Source organism: Lactuca serriola, chromosome 3 (assembly GCF_051521515.1).
Source record: "Lactuca serriola cultivar US96UC23 chromosome 3, Lser_US96UC23_V15, whole genome shotgun sequence".
Taxonomy (NCBI): Eukaryota; Viridiplantae; Streptophyta; class Magnoliopsida; order Asterales; family Asteraceae; genus Lactuca; species Lactuca serriola.
Genome location: NC_136410.1, coordinates 177,233,480 through 177,256,695, shown reverse-complemented (window position 1 = coordinate 177,256,695; position 23,216 = coordinate 177,233,480). Strand labels below are relative to the sequence as shown.

The 23,216-nt window shown below is 37.3% G+C and overlaps 1 pseudogene across 1 annotated transcript; it reads right to left on the bottom strand.

The window, feature by feature from the left end:
- Positions 1 to 289: 289 nt before the first annotated feature.
- Positions 290 to 3,241, bottom strand: LOC145095902 (gamma-glutamylcyclotransferase 2-1-like; annotated as a pseudogene). Its single transcript, XR_013703744.1, has 13 exons — positions 3,131 to 3,241; positions 2,569 to 2,724; positions 2,411 to 2,502; positions 2,216 to 2,276; positions 2,075 to 2,131; positions 1,889 to 1,945; positions 1,739 to 1,779; positions 1,522 to 1,594; positions 1,215 to 1,435; positions 1,053 to 1,111; positions 858 to 934; positions 618 to 755; positions 290 to 539 (listed from the first exon to the last, which is right to left on the bottom strand). The product of XR_013703744.1 is annotated as a gamma-glutamylcyclotransferase 2-1-like (transcript).
- Positions 3,242 to 23,216: the final 19,975 nt, after the last annotated feature.

Here is a 23,216-nt window from a genome sequence, read left to right as displayed (position 1 = left end):
CTATTTATGCAAGGTTTTACCCAAAGATTTGATAATATTAAACAAATTAACAAATATAGTCGAAGGATGGAAGAACTACTACCAAAAAGTCCTATCATTATCTCATGTTAATTTCGATGATAAAAGTTCAATTATGTTTCATTCCTTTGAAATATTTGACAAAAATATCTCGTCTCATTTTATTTTCCAACATTAAAAACAATGTTTTTTTTAACTTCAAGTTTATCTATATGATGATAAATCTATAAAAGGAAACAATCATAATAGTTTACATTGTGACTAATAGAAATATGTGTGCCGATCTAAAATATGCAAACATAAAGGGAAAGAATAAGAGGGAAAGAGACAAATTCAGTTTAATAAAATCTTTAACCCTAAAGTATTCCATCATATAAATCTTCCTCCTCATAACAGTGTAAACATTGCAATATCATGTATTAAGAGGATACATTGAGTAGATGCATTCTTTAGATGAGCACTACTATTGTGGGTATTGGTGTTTCTTTAAGAGTCAAAGACTCGGTCAAAACTTCAACTATCTGCAACCAATACAACTGATTCAGTAGCACTAAAACATTAGTTTTATTTAAAAAAATAACCATTTTACCCATATTTACCTCTCCAGCAGCGTCAGCATTATCAAATGCAAAACCCATTGCTTATTTGTTTTGAATTCTTTCTAATGTTAGGGCACGAAGCATATCTTCAAATTCATCTCTTTATGCATCAGTTAGTGTTCGTTCAGTATCAGCACGCTGCAAAGATGTTTTTTTTTTAATTTATTGTTTTTTTAACTCTTTTAAATAGAAATAATAATGCTATTAGCCTATAATAGAAAAAAGATAGTAGTACCCTACTTCTTCCAGCAGCAAATGTGGCTCCAGTTTCCTCATTTTCTGGACTCTTGGTTGTTGGCAAAGCAGGAGGTACCCATCTACACAATCAAAAAGTGTAAAAGTATTGAATATTATTTAAAAAGTTATGATTTTTATCCACCAAAAAAAAGAAAAAGTAATTAAAGATGATGTGTGTAGATGAATAACATATGTTACCTCCTACTACCAGTTATCATTATGAAAGGTTCAGTTTGCCACCTATGTAAAGTATCACCCTGCATTTGAGAAACCATAAATGTGAGGTGTCATTGCTTGATTTGGCATGTATCTCCATGGATGATCCTTTGGAGCTGGTTGAGGACAAAAGAAAATACTCACTTTGTTTTTTCTATTAAAGGGGTATTGATGACAATAATGTCACACTTAGGAAGCATCTTATCGAGATCTTCCTCAAATGTTGCACCAATTTGATTCTCCAATTCCGAATCCATCTGAATTTGATTTTAATGACTTACTAACATACGCTCAATACCTACTATTCGGCGTCGCCGATTTAGTCTCTATTGTTTCCATATGGACCAGTAGCTGTCGCAATTTGTCTGAAAATTTACACGAATAAGAAAAGAAAAAAAAAGACCAAGAAAAGGTCTAAAATACCCTCAATAGAATAATATAAAGTAATTACTTGGCCATATCCTCCAATGGTGCAGGCCCAAGGTAATACTTATTCGATTTCCTTGTCTGGAGTTGATGTGACACTGTAACAAGTAAAATATAGTATTTGTTAGTTATATGGAAGAGAAAAATAAATGAGGGCAAATTTGTAAAAATGGGGATTTCTGTAATAAGTCTTCTTTCTTGAAAATTTAATTTTATTCAAATGTCAAGAATAAATGGCTTACACAATAACTCCTGATAAAGTAGCCTCACTAATCTCTCCTTCCTGAATCAACAGATAACAAAATGTCTGCTTTTAATTTTGTGTTTTTTAAAAGAGAATAATCCGTTATATAATTGAAAAATGAACATATGTATCTCAGAAGTATATTCACCTTGAAAAAGTCTACAGTGGTCTTCTGATCATATTCGCATTCTCTGTTCTCTAAATACTGAAAGAAATAAGAACCAAGTAAGATAAGTTCTTCTGATATGACATGTGTCTCTAAAGAAAGATTAAAAGATAACTTTTTTTATTTTGTTTCCAAAATGTAAAACATGTATTGCAGTAAAAAACATACCGCCATTGCCAATCTTTATTTCTCCTCAGCTCCTTTTACACAATACACAACGCCCCACTGAAAGAAAGATTAAGAACTAGCTTTTAGAAGTCCCACAATCAACTGAAAATCATGGAAAAGTTGAAATTTGGTGTTACTTACACAGACAGTTCCTTCCTTATATTCAAGTGTGCACGTTCTTGCAGGGTCCTCAGGTATACCTCTATGATCAATGAATGTTGTGGCATAATAACATGATATTAATTAATAACCAGATTAAGATAGAAATGTATCAATATGAAAACAGGTAAAGTTTGCATACCAAGATCAAACACACGCCTGTAATTCTTGATGTACCCTATCATTTTATCATCATAATCAAACCCACGGTTCCATACCAATGAACCATATCCACAACCAGAAAACCATGATGAACTCCTCACAAATAACTTAAGTTTTTTCATTAACTTAAGTTTTTTATACTAAATTGACATGAATATGAGGCACAAACCAACCTTTGTTCCTGCTATACCCATGGCGAATCCGATATCTGATTCATGTAAAGATGGAGCGTCATTTGTCCCATCATCTGTGACTGCAACAACTTCAGACAGACCCCTCAAATGCTTTACAATCTTTAACTTGTCTGTTGGTGATGATCTAGCCACTACCTTTAATGTACTTAAGGATTGTAATTCATTACTTGTCTTGGAGAACTAACCACTTATTCTCTTTAGTTTCAAAATAAAGGAAAAGAAAAAAAATAGTTACATTTTGATCTAGCCATCACCACGTTTTTTTGTTTGTACCTGAATTCTCGGTGCGAGTTCACGTTTTTCTACATCTGATTTAGCATAGTAATCCCAACTGCTAAACAAATCTCCACCGCTTCCTTAACCCCTGGCCTAAGCAGATCCTTAATACCAACAACCGCAATCAACGTATACCCACAATCAGGAAACTCAAAAATCGGGGATTGAGAAAAAAGTTATGCATATAAAGACTGAATAGTATCTGAAAAAATCAAGAATCGGCTTATAATTACCTTCAAGTTCTTCAGTGTGCTTGACAATTTACAGAGGATAAATGACTTGGGAAAAGAAATCGATGATGTTTACAGAGGATAAATGACTTGGGAAAAGAAAGCGATGATGTTCCTTTGAAGATGTCAATGGTGGTTTTGTACATTTTTGTGTGTGTGGTCGTGAGGTGTTTAGGAGTTTGTAATCACAGTAAACGGGGACATACCTCGCTGTAGGCATCTCGAATACACGGTAATTTGAAATTAGGGTTTCCATTTCATTCTGATGGCGATCGCGCGTGAGAGAGAGAGAGAAAGAGAGGCGAGAGAGATCATTGCATCTTTGGTGGGGGGAAGTCGGCAGCTGTGGACCTTCGGTGAAAGACATTGGTGGAGATCCCTGCATCTTTGGTGGAGACAATGAGAATTGGTTTGATGGCGGCTGTGTTTAGGAGATTAGGGTAAGATCCTAGTGTAATAGGTATATCCGTGTAGTGTAATACATATAGTTATATGCTTAAATTATTGTACATAAGATTAAGATAATATGTGTTGTACCTCTTAATTTTCAAGAAATGGGCAATATCCTTAATAATATAGTAAAGATAACTTAGCAATATATATATATATATATATATATATATATATATATATATATATATATATATATATATATATATATATATATATATATATATATATATATCAAGGGTATATACAGATTCTTAAAATTTAATTCCGGTTCAAATAACCATTTATATGTAATTTAAAGAAATATATAATTGTTCATTTTCTATAACCCCACAAACCAATTTTTTTCTCCAAATGTCAATAAAATTAAACAGCTCTTCTCACAATTTTTTCAAATATTTTGTAAAAAGAATTATTCAAAATTGGTTTTTTAAGAACTCACACTTTATTTTAAAAATATTAGTTTTTATAAAATATAATAGAAAATTTATTTGTTTCCGAATTCAAATAGTTATTGAAATTTCTAATTTATAATTATTTTGAATAATATTTATTTATCACTTAAAGTACCTACTAATCTTCACTTCAGTTCAATTTTATTGGAAAAAATGGTTTAGAAATACATAATATATATTTATTTTTATTTTTAAAAAATCATGCAATATACCGGTATCCAACCTTATTTCTTAATAAAACAATTTTAAAAAAACTATTCTGATAGTGATAAGTTTTAGATGATTTTAATTCATTTTGTCAGGATCAATTTAATTTACTTATTTTTATTATATACTTTAATTTCTTTACTTTTTTAATATTTAATCTTCTTAAGAATTTAACTTATTATTTGAGAGTAAAACTAACTAATCCTTTGATGCATCATGATAGTCTATCAATTCCAACTTTAATTACTGTATAACATATCAATTTAGAGGATGTTTTAGAAAGCTAAAATAATTGTTAGGATATATAAATTTTTAAAAACAACTTATAACTATTACACAACAAGATACATTATTTTATTGATAAGTTAGTCTCTCTAACTTATCGAAAACTCACAAATAGTTTAAAAAATTCCATTTTGATATTACTATCACTATCACTATACACTAATAAACTAATAAATTAAAACATATTTATCACTTTAAATAACCCTCTCAAACACCCTTTAGTTTTTCCTTCTTAACCGAAGTAATTAACGCTTAAATGGTTCTATCGAAAAGAAAACAAGAGATAATAGCTTTAACTAATGAAAAAGCCAACTTGTATAAATTTGCTGCCTAACCAGCTAACCTGAGTACCTGACATAGAAAAGGCCCATTAGGGAATAAGGGAATAAGGGCTTTTTTGGAAAATTAATGGTCTCACTCAAAATTGGAATTTGGACTTGGATGACATTTTTATGGTTGGTTAGGTGATAACCTTTGAGGATTTCTGAATACTTTGATCCGGTGATATTGTCGCAATTAATTTATATGCTGAAAAGTTGCATGTCGCAATTAATTTATATCCGGTGATATTACCAATTGTATTTTGAAATTTAGTTTATCTTCTAATTCAAATATTCTTATTAGAAAAAAAGTTTACGCCTCCTCATCTATCCCCTATCACCCACAAATTTTCCATTGGTTAGGGGGTGTTTGGCTTAGCTTTTTAAGGGCCAAAAGATCTTTTTGGAAAAGTTGCAAAAAATCAGATTTTCTTGATTTTTCCGAAAAATTGATTTTCCTTCTATCAAAAATCCAAAAGTAGGTTTTAAAATTGTTTTGTCAAACATCTTTTGACTTCTATCTTTTTTCTAAAAGTTAAGCCAAACACCCCCTTAGTCTCCTTTCTATCGCGAAGACCGATCTGTGCAACAAAATTGACGATAATTTTTTGAACAACGCGTTGCTTTGAAATGTTGAGATCGAAACATTTGCGAAAATTGAGAATGAAAAAGTAATGGAGTGGTTTCAAAAAATGTTTGTACGAAGAAAATAAATATAAATTGTAATAGATCGTTGTTATGTTTTAACTTTTTATATAATGGATTGTGTTTTTGTATTAGACGTAATAAATGATTTTTTAGTTTTGTATTATGTTTGACCGGATTTTTTTTCGGCAAAACCTACTATCAATTCCTGCATCCACCCGTGTATCTTCTTCCCTTTAGAGTTGTGTCTAACTAGTTTCTACTAAGGCTAGTATGTTTCCTACCACACTTACTACACTTTTACAAATGCCACATTATTTTTTGTTTCACCCCACAAAACTGATGAATGTCATACCACACCTACTACAATACACATTTTTATGCATGATGTACAACATTTGAAGGAATGCTTTTTTTCCTGTGTAGTAAAGTTGTAACACACTATATACATACCATACTTTTGTTTAGGGGATTGATGCAATGTTTACCGTATACCACACTATACTGTAGTATGCAATAAGAGGCACATCGTATTATCTAAGACTACAAAATACCATACCAAGCGAATCAATAATATTGATAAACAATATGTTTGGTACCCACTGGTTGGTAGCACCATACAAATTCAATAAATACAGTTTGATAGTGATACAATGATTTTAATACCATAGTAGTCTTATACCAACCAATTCAATATATATATATATATATATATATATATATATATATATATATATATATATATATATATATATATATATAAACTCCAAAAACCAAAGAAATTTAAAATTTTCAAAATCAACCATTTAACATCATTGTTTACAAAAGAGTGATTGTTTCCAAAAGCATAGATTCAAAATTAGTGTTTTCCCAAGACCCAAAGCCATAAAATAGGAACTTGTGTATGATCACGCCATTGCTTTCCCACGAGCCTCTAAAGTACCTGGAACCATAAACTAAAACTGTAAGTCAAAACTTAGTAAGTTATCCCAAAGTACCACCACACAACATAACATATACAAACAAACATGTTGGGTCCAATCAGTTATCAAACTAGAATACCCATGGGTCCACAACCATTGAGCTGGATTCCCCTGGCCCAATCAGTCATCGGACTGGAATACCCTCGGGCCAATTAGTCATCGAACTGGAATGCTAATATACAATGGGTCCACTCAGTCATCGGACTGGAATACCCTCGCCCAAATTAGTTATCGGATTGGAATGCCAATATACAACGGGTCCACTTAGTCATTAAACTGGAATACCCTCGGGCCCACTTAGTCATCGGACTGGAATACCCTCGGTCTGTTGACTCACACACAAAGCAGTAAAGCCTCAACCAAAACCGATAACATGTCCTATATACATAACATATAAAGATATAATCAATCAAAAGATAAATAGGTAGATCTACAGATCACTACAGCATAACAGCATCCTATAAACTAGGATACTGATCTAACGATCACTACAACATAACAACATACAGTAAATCAAGATATCAATCCAATGGGCCAGTGTTGGTGCCTTCGACCCGTAAGTACAGTGAGGAAAACTAATCTCTCAGTCTGAAAACAATCTGAATGAATCTCTGCAATGACAGTTGGCTCAACAGGTCACCTATTCAACTGATAGAGACCCAACGCTTAACTATAGCTTGAAATACCTAAAATACCCTTAAGTCAAACTTGGTTAACCCTAGTCAAAGTCAAATTCAACGGTCAAGGTCCCAAAAGTCAACATCCTTCCCAGCAGAGTACGCCCTGCATACCAAGAGAGTACCCCAACGTACTCTGATGTTGACAAAAAAGCGGAGCGCTGACCACATACGCATAACGAACCTCTAGGTACGCCCAAGGTACACTGCCCAATCCTAAAACTTCATTAAGAGCTTATTCCATTAAGCCCTTTTATCAAAAACTCAGATCCTAGCCCAAAATGATGTCCTAAATCATAAAGTTTCCAAGTTGATGACTTTTCATGGCTATTAAGTGCTTAATGACCAAAACCCTATGTTCTTAACTTAATAAGACCATCTAGCACATGCATGGGTTACATACAACACTTAAGATCATATTTTTATGGTTCATAATAACTCCATAATGCATAAAGTTTCCAACTTTATCCTTTAGAATGGTCCCAACAAACAAGATTTAGTCTTTAAGTCTTAAAGGGACCTAAAGTGCATTTTTTCCAACTTAATCTAATATGTCTAAGTCTCTAACCTTATGATCTGAATCAAAATGATGTTTAGATGGATAAAGTTTCCAACTTTATCCATAACAAGGTCATAAAATTTCAAGATCTTAACATTTATGCACTTAAATTGGCCAAAAGCTCATAACACCCAAAACTAGCTAGATCTAACAATTTCATCATCAAGATTCAAACTTTATACCTCTAAAAGAAAGATCAAAGTGAGCAAGGTCTGGATCTACAAGCTCCAAAGAATCAATGCTCCTTTAATGGGTTCCTTCTTCTCCAAAGTGCACCAAGAACACTCCAAAGCACTTAAAACACCGTCCTTTTGCTCACAAGGCTTAATCTAGGGTTAGGGTTTCAAAAAAGGGTGTTGGAGAGGTGGAGGCTAAGAATGGAATGAGTTTGTGGAAGTTAAGGAGCTTAAATAGGGATTAAACTACAGAACAAGGTTTGGGCACTGATCGCGTACGCCCAACGTACTAGGGATGGCCTAGTACGCCCAACATACACGTTGAGTACGACCAACGTACATGACTCTACCCAAAACCACCCTAACTTCAGACAACCAAAACTTCTTCATTCCAACTCCGTTTTCGACATTCTTTATATCCACAGAAAGGTGTTGAAGAGATGTACAATATTATCTAAATATCTTGGACTAAAAATGTAATGACCCAATTTTTTTTAAAGAAAATTTTCACTTTTAGTTAATAAAACATAATTGCTTAAACCATGAAATCCCAACATATTTGGTTTCAAATCAATGATTCATTACAACTTATTCAAATCATCAGAGTGTCCCCAAACATATCAGTGAAAGATAGATAAAGTGCACGCCGCGTCATCACGCCTTGCCCTTCCCTTGGGCTCAGATGTACCAGAAATAAATCAACAACCTGTAAGCTAAATGCTTAGTAAGTTCGCTAGAGCATACCACACACTACACATACATATTTCTTGTTAGCTAATTAAAGCTACACACATATCACATAAGCCATGCATACATAAAACCTGTAAAAGTGTTATGGGCTACCCCACATGGTCTTTACCTAGGACTACCATGGGCTACCCCACATTGTCTTTACCTAGGACTATCATGGGTACCCCACATGGTCTTACATCCAATGCCATGGGCTACCCACATGGTCTTTACCTAGGACTGTGATATGCTACCCCACATGGTCTTACATCCAATGTCACGGGCTCCCCCGTGGTCTTCATGCAAAACACACAATCACATATCATATCAAAACACACAATGACCAACACATATAATGTAATCACATAATGGGCCGGTCTTGGTACCTTAGACCCATGGGTATGGTGAGAAGACTCACCTGTGTCTACTGAATACAAAAGTTTCCCTCTTAACAATCTGAAACCTCCCGAGCTGAATAATAATAATAATAATTAATGTTAGGACATAAGATTAGTAAATAGGGAAAACCCATACTCCAAACCCATCCATGAGGCCTAATTATCCTTCCCTTGCTATTGCGCCCAAAATCCAAGTCCACAATTACTAGTGGGCCTCTTGGCCCAATAAGTCCCAACTAATATTTCCATGGCCCATAAAAGATAAAGTAGTCCGTAATTCGCAAAATACACCATGCCCAATAATCTAATGAGGCCCAATTAGCACAATGGCCCAAAACAGATTCGGCCCATCTACACTGCGTACGCTTGGCATACCTTCCTGGTACGCGTATATTAGGTTACGCCCAACGTACACCCATTTTGAGCACTTTCTCCATTAAGTGTTTAATATACGTTTTGCTTCATGTCCAAAAGCCAGATCTAAGTCTAAAAAGATGTCATAAGGCATAAACTTGGCAACTTTATGCCTTTGCATGTCTCATACATACCTAACTTCTCCCTTAAGACATTTCTAAGGTCTTTAACCCATGCATGAGGCCAAATCTCTCATCAAGCTTCCATTTTTATGATACTAAAGGACCAAGGGACCTTAGATTTGTCCTTCTCATCTTCTGGAGTTGCTTAACTCTCAATGGAGGTCCAAAATCAACCAAAAAAGGACAAGATAGAATCGAGAGATTTAAGATGAAAGATCCAAGCTTTTTACCTCCAAAAGCTTTGCAAGTTGACTATGATGCAGAATCTTGAAGCACCAACTCATTCCAAGCTTAAATAACCACCTCTTCTTCTTAGTATGAACACTAAAAGGCCACAAATGCACTTTTGAAGCTTAAAAATGGTCTCACAAGTTTCTCTTGAGTGTAAGGGCGTTCTAAGGTAGTGGAGGCTCTCTAGGGCTAAGTCCATGGGACTTAAGGTTGCTTAAATAGGTCTCATGTCCGAAAATTAAGGTTTTGAACCCCTGGACATACGCTCGGCGTACAGCTTGGTACGCCCAGTGTACCTCTAGTTCCTCCGCGACCAACCAGGCGTAGTATGTTAAGCGTACACTTAAGTACGCCCATCGTACTCAAAGGACCACTTATGCTAAAATGTAATTCTTGAGGGTTTCGAGACATATCAGATTTAGGGTGTTACAACTCTCCCCCACTTGGACCTTTACCAATTTCAGAGCCCTTCTGGTGTTGCCATTACACCTTTACCAATTTCAGTTCCTTGTTCCGAAGACCCTTCGTCTTCCTAGCTAAGATGGAGATCAACTTCTCGATATAGTTTAGGCTCCCATCCACCTGAATGTCATCCAACGAAACAACTGCGGACTCGTCAGCAACACACTTCTGATGTTGGGACACGTGGAAGGTGTTGTGAATCTGACTAAGCTCCTCTGGCAGCTCCAAGCGATATGCCACCCTGCCCACTCAGGCCGTAATCCTGAACGGGCCTATGAACCTATGACAACCCGAACATTTTTCGCTACCATAAACTTTTTTCTGTTAATGAAATTTAAATTTTATTGAGTTTCCGTCAAACTTCTTGGTTTAGAAAATCAACTAGTTTTAAATATACTTATATCAAAATCGCGCGAAAAATCAGAACCAAAATCGTGTGAAAAACCTTAGTCTCCTTTGAAAAATTATTAGTTTTCGGCATAAGTGAGGTTCACGGTCATAAACTCATTTATGACCGTACACCTGTTTATGGTCGTACATTTGTTCACAGCCAGTACCAGGTGGCCCATACCACCGACCATGCAAATCTCCTATAAATACGATCCCCTACCCCTCATTTACACTTTTCTGACCGACAAATCTCTCCTTCTCTCTCTAAACTCTTGACCGTAAACACCAAAAACACCCTTATTCTCCCGAAAATCATCGAGAATCGTCATTGGGAGTTGATTTGGAACACCTAGAACATGTTTTTCATAGAATCCAACACCCTTGTTCTTGAGTGTACGACCGTACAACCTTCAAATCTGCAAATCTTCATTGACCGTAAACCAGTTCACGGCCATACATACTTCAAGGGTCGTAAACCCTTCGAGAGGCAGTTCATGTCCATAACAGTTCACGACCGTAAACTCCCTTTACGTCCGTAAACCCCATTCATGGCCGTAAACACTCCCTAAATCCCGCGTACGATAGCTCAAGGGTCATTTCCAGTTCCATTGTCCGACATTTCAAGCAACCAACTGTGAGTTCATACCCCTATGCTTTTACTATTTTTAATGTTTTCATGGGGGGAATACAAGCCAAACACAAATGATTTTTGTGAACTTATACAAAGGAATTTCAAAAGGTTTAAAACTTATGCAATAGATACAACCAAAAAGATCTCCATGTTTTATAAAATATTTAGATATTTTACCCCTTTTGTAATATGCTGAGCATCAGGGATGTTTTCAATATACAACCATAATTGCATAGTTTTCAGATCAATAGATCTATCAAGTACATAGTATACATGCAAACTATAATAGGTATAGTTTGGGATTTCAATACACAATTTTAAAAATTTAGAGCTTAAATATTAACAAACATATAAACTATGACAAGTTTAGTTTATGATACACATTACTACTTGTGGGATTTCAAGAGTACAACATTAGATAATTATTTAGATATAATTATTGTTACACTACTAGTATACAAACAGATACAAATACAAGGGAACAATTCAGAACCATACGTAAACTTGTTAATACAGAATTGTGGGACATCCCTTCAATTGTACCCCTCGGGATGCGTAATAAATCCTATCATTTAGTATAACCAGAGTCTCATGGAGGGAGAGCATGAGATTTGTGAATATATCTATTCGGGACTGACAATCCCACACCTGAACTGCTAGCTACAGTTAGGCAGGCATGCCTGGGGTGACAAATGTCATTTAACCAACACTTGAAGAACGTCGCAAAGGTCTCTAGGTCATATCAAGCATGGTTATTCGACTCACAATAGTATAAAATAACCTTTGTTTACGATATTTCATTGTTCATTAGTTTTATTTTAACTAATAGAACTACTATACATTACATACTGGTGGTGACCAGGGTTTTCAAACAAAACATACATTACTTATTGGTAGTAACCAGGGTATTCAAACAAAAAGGATTTCATTCAAAAAATGATTTGATACAACTGGTGGTGGCCAGGCATACAAACCATTACTCGATACATTACTATAGAAAACAGTAACAAACATATATGTAAGAGAATATTGGATTTTCTTGGGAAACATACATACATTTTTACAGAATTCAATGACTGGTTTTCACTACAAAAACATGTTTATGAACTCACCAACTTATATGCTGATACTCACTTTCAAAAATCGCTTGTATTCTCAGGAAATCAGTAGACAGGTACCTCGGCAGACTTGGGAGAAGACGGAGCGTATAGAGTCTCGTCTTTCTTTTGCTACTTTTGATGTATAAACATATAAAGAAAACAGATGTAAATACTTTTTATATATTCAATGTAATGGCTGTGTTTACTTTGATTACTATGATACAATTGTTGTGATACTATACATGACGTTCTCCACCCCGAACGTTTCCGCCGTTCTGGTTTGGGGGTGTGATGGATTGGTATCAGAGCTATTGTTTATAGTGAACTAAGTATATCGAACCTTACATGGTATACAACTATAAACACTAAGGGGCCGAAGTGATCTGAACTAAAAGTATATATATATATATATATATAATTTTTATTTAAAATATAAGTATTTTATAAGAAGTATACAAGTATGCATACGTACCAGAAACAATATCATAAGCAGAACAAAACAAAAGTATTTGGATGTTGGACACTACGGTTAAACCTGAATAGTTATGTAATCATGTCTAGGATCAATATAGCCTGATCAACTATATTTATTTGAGACATGACCAACATGTGTTTGGGAGTGACCGTGGTGTTGCAGCAAGCCTAAAACTTACCAAGCTATATACATCAAGATATCGATAGAACAGAGCATACAACTTAAAATATTATAGGAGTATTTTAGCTAGAGCCGAACACAGTGTAGAGATTCATTCCAAGTGTTGCTACTTATTTATTCATAGCGATAGTTTACTTTCATTGGTAACCTTTCTTTGTTTATCGCTTAGTAGAACACTTTATCTAATAGGCTGAGATATAACTTGTTTTATATCTCTTGATTTAAAGATCTAGGGGACTTATCATCCTCTTCTTCCTGATTATTTTTGGAATAAGATGCCTCCCAGGAAGAGATCCGACAAGAAGAACCACGACCCTTCACCGCCACCAACTCCTCAGTTCGATCTTGCCATGTTCCAGGCAGCAGTTATAGCCGTTGTGGCTGCCGTGATGTCACAGATTAATTCTGACAGCTCTAGCAGATCAGGAAGTGGTACCCATCCCCTTAATCTTGAGGGTGGTTAGGGACACCAAAACGAGTTTTCCTACAAAGATTTCATGAATGTGAAGCCCAAGTCCTTCGACAGAAATGGAGGGGTCATTGCCTTAACCCAATGGTTGGAGAAAATCGAATCCATTTTCGAGATTTGCGCATGTTCTGAGGAAAACAAGGTGAATTTTGCCGCCTGCACATTCACAGACAGAGCATTGACTTGGTGGAATGGCCGAGTCAAATCCTTAACCCTACTAGTGGCAAACGCCATGGGTTGGGAGAGTTTAAAGGAACTCATGCTTGCTGAGTACTGCCCAAGGGGTGAGATGCAGAAGTTGGAGTACGATCTTTGGAACTTGCAGATGAAAGGTTCCGACATAGCCACATATACATCTAGATTCTGCGAGATGACTCTTCTCTGTTCGAGAATGGTCACCCAGGAAAGCAAGAAAATAGAGAGGTACATTTGGGGATTGACACCCCTAACTCATGGAAATGTCTTGGCTGCTAATCCTTCCACTTTCGACGGCGCCAAATGTTTAGTGCAAACCCTGATAGATCACAGGGTTGATCTTGAGGAAGTGGCAGCCACTCCCAAACCACCCAAGGCAATTGGTGGAAAGAAGAGGTTTTGGAACAAGAGAAAGGGCCAGTATTTGCAGGAGCCCTCCAAAAAAACATCAAGTAATGGGTGTTCATGTTGCTACCACTCCTGCCGCTGTTCCTGCAGCTCAAGCACCTACTAGTATATATGCTGGTACCCTTCCTCGATGCGACAAGTGCAACTACCATCATCACGGGCCTTGCCGTGATTTGCAATGCAACAACTGTGGTAAGAAGGGGCACACAACTCGATTTTTCAAGACACCAGCCCAAGCAACCAATCAGACTACTGGAGTAGGCGTTGGTCAAGCCTATTATGGTTGTGGGGAGGTCGGGCACTACAAGAGAAATTGCCCCAAGGCAACTACAGCTGACAACACTATGAGAGTGCTAGCGATGGGCCAAGAAGAGGCAGTTGTTGATCCCACCATTGTTACGAGTACGTTCCTCCTTGACAACTGTTATGCATGCATTCTTTTCGATTCTGGTGGGAGAGAAGTTTTGTTAGTCATGCATTCAAGCATTTTCTCAAACATAAACCCCAACCCTTAATCGAAACATTCACTGTTGAGATGGAGAACGGAAAGAAAGAGAGCACTAACGACATATTCATCGGTTGTACCCTTACCCTAAATGACCATTCCTTTCCAATCGACCTTATGTCGGTTTCCATAAAAAGCTTCGACGTCATCATTGGCATGGATTGGTTGAGCCCTAATTGTGTTGATATCCTTTGTTATGAAAAAGCCATACGCCTCAACCTTCCCTCTGGCGAAGCCCTCATTATTTATGGTGATAAACTCAGCTCAAACCTTTATATCATTTCATGCATCAAAGCCTAGAAATATCTACGAAAGGAGTGACATGCATTCCTAGCCCATGTCATTCATGAAAAGTAGGAAGTTAAAGACCTCGAGAGCATCCCCGAAGTCTGCAAATTTCTTGATGTCTTCCCCGAAGATCTTCCCAGAATCCCTCCTGAGTGCCAAGTCGAGTTTCGAATTGACTTAATCCCCGGAGCTACCTCCATAGCTAAATCCCCATACCATCTAGCGCCTGCATAAATGCAAGATTTATCCAGCCAGCTCAATGAACTACTCAGTAAGGGATTCATCAGACCAATTTCCTCACCTTGGGGAGCCCCGATCTTGTTTGAGAAAAAGAAAGATGGATCCTTTCGGATGTGCATAGATTATCGCGAACTGAACAAGATTTCCATTAAAAACCATTATCCGCTACCGAGAATCGACTACCTCTTCGATCAACTTCAAGGAGTCGGCTACTTCTCGAAAATAGACCTAAGATTAGGGTACCATCAGCTACAAGTCCATGAAAGTGATGTTCCTAAGACAACATTTCGGACTCGGTATGGTCACTACGAGTTTGTAGTAATGCCCTTTGGTCTAACCAATGCACTGGCGATATTCATGGATCTGATGAATCGAGTGTGCCGCCCTTTCCTGGAAAAGTTTGTAATTGTGTTCATTGATGATATACTTGTCTATTCCCAAAACGAGGAAGATCATAGACAACACTTGAGGCTAGTGCTAGAAACTCTCAGGGCGGAGAAGTTGTATGCAAAATTCTCTAAGTGCGAATTCTGGATCTGAAAGGTAACTTTCCTTGGTCACGTGGTTAGCAAAGAAGGCATACACGTGGACCCTTCCAAAATCAAAGCGATTGAGAATTGGTCAGCACCGCAAACGCCCACAGAAATCCGTCAATTCTTGGGCCTAGCTGGCTATGATCGCAAATTTATCCAGAATCGCTAAGCCTTTAACCACCCTGACTCAGAAAGGTGTACCCTTTAGTTAGGGTGAAAAGCAAGACGCTGAGTTCTAAACATTGAAGCAGGCCCTGTGCAGCACACCTATCTTGTCTCTGCCTGAAGGGACAGAGGACTTCATAGCCTACTGTGATGCATCAAATCAGGGCCTAGGCTGTGTGCTCATGCAGCAAGGAAAGGTTATTGCCTATGCCTCAAGGCAACTAAAATCACACGAAGTCAATTATAAGACTCACAATTTGGAGTTGGGACCAATGATCTTTGTGTTAAAGATTTAGAGACATTATCTCTACGGAACCAAGTGCATTGTCTTTACCGACCAAAAGAGCCTACACCATATTTTCGACCAGAAAGAGTTAAACATGAGGCAACGGTGATGGGTAGAGCTACTCAGTGATTATTGTAGGGTTTTGAGCATTCTAATACTCCTAAGGTGTACATGCAACCCTAGAAACCTTGGATCTATGTTTGTCTAAAATACATGCAAAATTTGATTTCCAAGGTTCTTAATCCTATCTAGCATACATGGGGAACTTTATTCATAAAAGTTTGCTAAAATTACATACCTTGAATTGATTTCGATTCCTTGAAACCTTGTGAGCCTAGCACCCCAAGTGTGCTGCCTCAAATGTCTCACACAACCCCAAATGGACTTGGACTAAACCTGAGAGATATGTAGAACACTTAGAAATCGACTTGCCCTCCTTTGTTCTCTTAGGTGCCAATTTTGGTGTGTAACATGAAGCTTATATAGTGTGTTACAAATAGGGTTACACCATGTAAACCCTAATTGTCATGACCTTTCATTTCCATGACCCATGGGTTATATAACCACCATGGAGCATCCTATGGGTTTTAGCCTAACTTGATAATCCATGGAGCTTTAGCCCACTATACAAGTATGAGTGATTTACACAATCAACCCATATATTTAATTAGTCTTCTTTGATCACTTAATTAATTCCAAATTAATTCTTGATCAATACTAATCAAATAATACTATTAATACATTAGAACTTATAATATATTAATAAACCTTAAGTGTTATTTCTCTCATTTTAGTCTATCCAAATGCATGATGCCATGCAACCTAAATGGACCATGCCAAACCGGGTCAAGTACATACCAGAAATAGTTATGGACTTAGACACCTTATCCAACAGTCTCCCACTTGGATAAGTCTAATAACTATAACTGCAAGTATGACTTCAGGAACCGATCAACAATTGTATCTCTTTCAAGGTCTCTCATAACTGAGATGATGATGATACGCCATTTAAGATAAGTGATCATATAATTCTCTGTTCTAGATATCATCTAGAACAATACATGGGACAATGTCTTACTTATTATCCAACAGTTTGTTTCTCGATTTTCGATTTGTTTGACAAAGAACTTAATCGAACACATCAATTTAGTTCTGACCGGGCCCGGTACATGGGTCAAAACAAAATCATCGAGGGGCCCAAATATCGCTTATAATCCAAGAAGGAACAGATAAACTTCGACTCATATGCTTGTTCTACTACTTGTTGAATCACACATAAAAACACGTTTTATAACATCGAGTTACCAATGTGTTTTCGTACGATCAATGCATAACCAACTCATAGGCAACAAGTCATATCTCTAGGTTTGAGGACTTATATGATGTTACCGTCTCACGATCACTCGAGATAAATTTCATGAAGTGATACCAGTGAGCGTGGGTTGAATCCAATACTGAGAACTTATGAGCAATCATGAGTGTTGTAACCATGTCCAACAACTTAGACCTCTGCAACCAACTCATGACAGTCTTGATTTATACCTACTTCCAACATATGGCCGACTCTGGAGAATTCGAATAATATGATATTCCAAACATAATTATTCTGGAAGTGAAAACATGCAAAATAAATATAGTAAACGATTGACAAAAGATGGCAACACTTTACTCATAAATAAACATAACTTTTATTCATCATCAAATGTCAATTACACTTTACAAATTCCTGTGCTATCTAACTACTACAACTAATATCTTCGTTCAGCCCTATACGCCTCGCATGCTAGAGATGCTTAACCCTACCCAGTCCCTTCGTGAGGGGATCTGCTGGGTTATCATCTGATGATACCCTCTTTGCCACGAAAAGTCCTTCTTGTATTCGATGTATGATGAAATGGTATTTTCTATCGATGTGTCTGGATCTCCCATGATCCCTTGGTTCTTTCGCTAAGGAAACTGCACTTTCACTATCACATAAATTTTCCATAGGCTCCTTTATAGTTGGTACAACTCTAAGGCCTCCATTGAAGTTCTTCATCCATATTGCCTCCTTTGCAGCCTCGCTTGCTGCTATATACTCTGATTTGCAAGTTGAATCAGCCACTATCTCTTGCATGGAACTTTTCGAAGTAATTGCTCCTCCGTTTAAGGTAAAGACCCAGCCTGACTGAGAGCGGAAAGTATCCCTATCAGTCTGGAAGCTAGCATCACTATACTCTACAACTCTCAAGTCATCACTCCCACCGAGGGTAAGGACCCAATCCTTAGTCCTCCGCGGGTACTTGAGGATATTCTTTACCACAGTCCAGTGAGCCTTTCCAGGATTCCCCTGATATCTGCTGACCATGCTCAACGCAAAGGCTACATCAGGACGAGTACAAGTCATAGCATACATGATCGAGCCTACAGTAGAAGAATAAGGTACTCGAATCATTTCTGCTATCTCAGCATCGGTACTCGGGCTCTGAGTCTTACTCAATCTGGTGTTACTCTGGATGGGTAACTCTCCTTTCTTAGAATCTTGCATGCTGATCCTCTTCAGCATCTTATCCAAGTAGGTACTCTGACTAAGTCCAATTAGTCTTTTACTCCAGTCTCTCAGAATCCTTATCCCTAGAATATAATCGGCTTCTCTAAGGTCTTTCATAGAGAAACACTTCCCAAGCCAGAACTTCACTTCCTGCAAGGTTGGGATGTCATTTCTATGAGTAGTATGTCATCCACATACAGTACCAAAAAGCTGACTATACTCCCACTAGCCTTGACATATACACAATATTCATCTTCACTCCTCGAAAAGCCAAACTCTTTGACTTTCTCATCGAAACAAAGATTCCATTTGCGAGGTGCTTGTTTCAATCCATAGATGGATTTCTCAAGCTTACACACTCTATTAGGGTATTCTGTACTGACAAAACCCTCTGGATGACACATGTAAACATATTCAGCCAAACTTCCATTAAGGATGGCGGTTTTGACATCCATTTGCCATATTTCATAATCATGAAATGCAGCAATGGCTAACAAGACCCTAATGCACTTAATCTTTGCTACCGGTGAAAAGGTCTCATCATAATCAACTCCCGGAGTTCGAGAGAAGCCCTTTGCAACCAGTTGCGCCTTATACGTGTGTACATTACCATCCATGTCGGTCTTCTTCTTGAAGATCCATTTGTACCCAACTGTCTTACGACCTGGTACATTGTCAACCAAGTTCCAAACTTGATTGTCATACATGGACTGTATCTCACTGTCCATTGCCTCTTTCCATTTAGCATACTCGGGGCCTGCCATGGCTTCTGCATAACTGTTAGGTTCATCCATACTTACCAGTGTCTCATCACTGATAAGTGTCTCACTTTCCGCAGTAATATGGAAACCATAATAGTGCTTAGGTGCATTCCTAACCCTTGTGGAACGCCTTAGAGGTACAGACTCATCAATCTGATCAACAAGAGTTTCCTCCTCAGGTTGTCTGCTAGGGTTTGAAGTTCCTTCACCATTTGACTCTTGAATTTCTTCAAGGTCAATTTGCCTCCCACTGTTTCTTTGGCTTATGAACTCTCTCTCTCAAAAGACACCCTTCCTTGCTACAAAGACCACATTGTCACTAGGTCTGTAGAAGAGGTAACCAAAGGATTTCTCTGGGTAGCCGATGAAAATACACCTCTTACTTAGAGGTTCGAGCTTATCGTGAGTCTCACACCTCACGAAAGCCTCGCAACCCCAAATCTTGATGTGGTCTAGATTGGGAGCTTTTCTAGTCCACATATCTAGGGTTGTTCTGTTGGATGGATTGATTTGATCTGATCCAATCAAGTAAATCCAAATTGATTTCGGTTTTCAAAACATGAATCCGAATTATCCAAACTAAATTCAAATCCGATCCGATCCAATCCAATTACAATTCGATTGGATCGGTTTTTATAATTCGGTTTTCAAAACCGAAACATTTTAAAACGAAATATGATTATAATATTACCCAACTTTACACAAGAAGTAAAAACAAATAATTTTGTTGTGATTTGAAATTTATAAACAACTAATAAAAAGATATATTCTAGTTAAATATTTTATAGATACAAAACTTTTGAGAGAAAATGCATATTAATGTTTTTTTTATCGGGTGAAACTTTTTGAACCTATTTGATAAAATAAATTACAAAATTAATAAATAACTATAGATATATATTATAAATAGATAAATAATAAATGTTTATTCGGTTTTTTTGGACTATTCGGTTCTTATTTTAAAAACCAAAACCAATCCGAAATCCAAAATAATAATTCGGTTTCGTTGAAAACCAATCCAAAAATCCGAATATCCAAACCAAATAGTCCAATTGGATAATTCGGTTTTATCCGAATAGTGAACAACCCTACACATATCATGAGGAGTTTTGGCAACTTTCTTTGTTGGTACTACATTAAGGATATGGGCGGCAGTCTCTAAGGCATACCCCCAGAATGAGATTGATAGCGAAGCTCGACTCATCATGGAATGAACCATATCCAACAAGGTCCGATTACGCCTCTCAGCCACATCATTCAACTGTGGTGTCCTAGGTGGTGTCAATTATGAGACAATCCCACATTCTTTAAGATAGTTGAGAAACTCTGTACTAAGATACTCACCACCACGATCAGATCGAAGCATGTTAATGTTCCTGCCTAATTGATTCTCAACTTCTTTTTTAAACTCTTTAAACCTTTCAAAAGTCTCTGAATTATGCTTGATTAAGTAGACATATCCATATCTACTATAATCATCTGTAAAACTCACATAATAACGATTAGCATCCCTTGTGGCAGTTTTGAAGGGTCCACAGACATCTGTATGCACTAGATCCAACAAACCTTCACCCCTTGCACAGGAACCAGTAAAGGGTGACTTTGTCATTTTTCCAAGTAAGCATGATTCACAACTATCATCTGAATTTAGTTCAAATGACTCCACGACTCCATCCTTTTGGAGTTGGCCTATGCGTTTCTTGCTTACATGTCCAAGACGACAATGCCATAATGATGCTTTATCCAAGTTATTATTGTTAGAAGAATCAATACACAACACGTTATTTCCTAGGTTATCTACAACAGACACAGGTTCATACAAACCATTACAAGGTAATTCTTTAAAATAAAGAACATTATTAAAGAAAGCATTTATTCCACCAATTTCATTATCAAAAGAAAAGGTAAACCCTTGTTTGTACAAAGCATGAAAGGAAATAATATTTCTTGCCATTTCAGGCGAGTAACAACATTTATTCAAATCTAGTGTAAACCCACTACTTAGCAACAAGGAATAAACTCCAATCTTGGTGACATGTGAAGCTTTCATATTCCCCATGATCAAGTTTATCTTTCCATGCTTCACATTCTTAGTTCTTCTTAGTCCTTGCAAATCAGAACATATGTGAATTCCATATCCTGTATCAAGGACCCAAGAGTTAGAATAGGGTGAGTTATTAGACAATATTGTGTAAATACCTGCATGGGTGGGTTTCACTTTTCCATCCTTAACGTCTTGCTGGTACTCCTTGCACTCCCAATAAAACAACTTTACAGCCTTTCGTCTCACATTCGTTATCTCAAACCATCAGATAGCACATAAAATCACAAAGTCCACTTTACCTCAAGCGGGTACTACAATCTATCTAATGTCGTCCCACCTCCAACCTCTATCGTCTCCATTTATTAGTCCCATGTGTCTTGTGGCCCCCCACAACCAACGAACCGACCCTCCCAGGTCTAAAAACATCAGATGGAAGTCATTACTACTCGAATGAAATCCATCTGAAAATCCGGAAATTCATTTTCCTACTCGATAAACCACTAGAGCCAAACTCAACTCAAGCGTCTGATCTGACACAGAATTGGAACCACTCGTCCCAATAAAGCACTCAACTCAAGACCCATGACTCGCAACCCACGCGTACACTACTTCTCAATTCCCCTTCGACTGAGACAGCTACAAATCTCAACTCAGAATATAACGATTCCCGATAAATATGGAGACCCCAGTCTCGCCCTGGTTCGAGCACCAGGATCCTATAAACTCAAATAATGAGGCTACTGAAGCCTAGGAACTTAATTGAGTCATGCACTGACCAGTGAATACTATGGCTCCCCGTAGGTTCACAACGCTTCTTGCTCGCTGCTTGGTGAATACTACGGCTCCCCACAATATCACTGCACCCTCCTACAGACTGGTGAGTACTACGGCTCGCCGTAGCATCACAACAACCTCTCACTGACTAGTGAGTACTGCGGCTCCCCGTAGCATCACAACAACCTCTCACTGACTAGTGAGTACTACGGCTCCCCGTAGCACCACAACAACCTACTGCGTCCACGAACTCATGCTCCGTGGACCAACATAGATGGGTACTCACACTTATCCAAATTATGCATCACAATTTCTGACGGTGTGACAACCCAAGTTTATTCCGTTACATTACCCCGTTACCGTTAACGGAATATTCCAGTTTATAAAAGTTCCGTTAATTGGAGGTCGCCAAATAAATAAATGTTTTATTTATTTATGTTTTATGTCGTTATAGTCGTAATAAATTAAATAAAAACACTTAAATTACATTTCCATTTAATTGGAAAAAGTTAGTTTTTATCATTACGACCACTAAATCGGGTGCGACCAAAAGCCCCGTATAACGGCAGTATCGGGTAGAATCCCACTGAACCCCAACTCGAGCACCTATATAAGGGGGAGTGGACTTCATTCCACTCTTTTCCCACTCCCATATCACTCTCTCTCTATGCACTCTCTCATAAACGCCCGTTTTCGACCCAAATCCGCAACCAAACGCTTCCTAAACGTAAGAGCTTCAACCCTAACTTGTTCTATGCATGCATTATTGTCTTTTTAGCCTAAAAATCACATGATTGAGACATGAAAAAGGAGTTTACGCCCTAAGAGCCTCCTTAGGCCGTAAACACCCAAAAAGTGGCCAAAATGACCCAAACTTGTCCCGTTGAGCCTAGGAACCAATTAAGGAATTTGTCTAGGAGTGTTTAATCATCAAAACACAAGATTGTAGCGCCTAAGAGAGATTTTACGGCCCAAGCACATGCTTAGGCCTTAAACACCTCTTAAACTTGTAAAAATGCCCCAAAAACACTCCC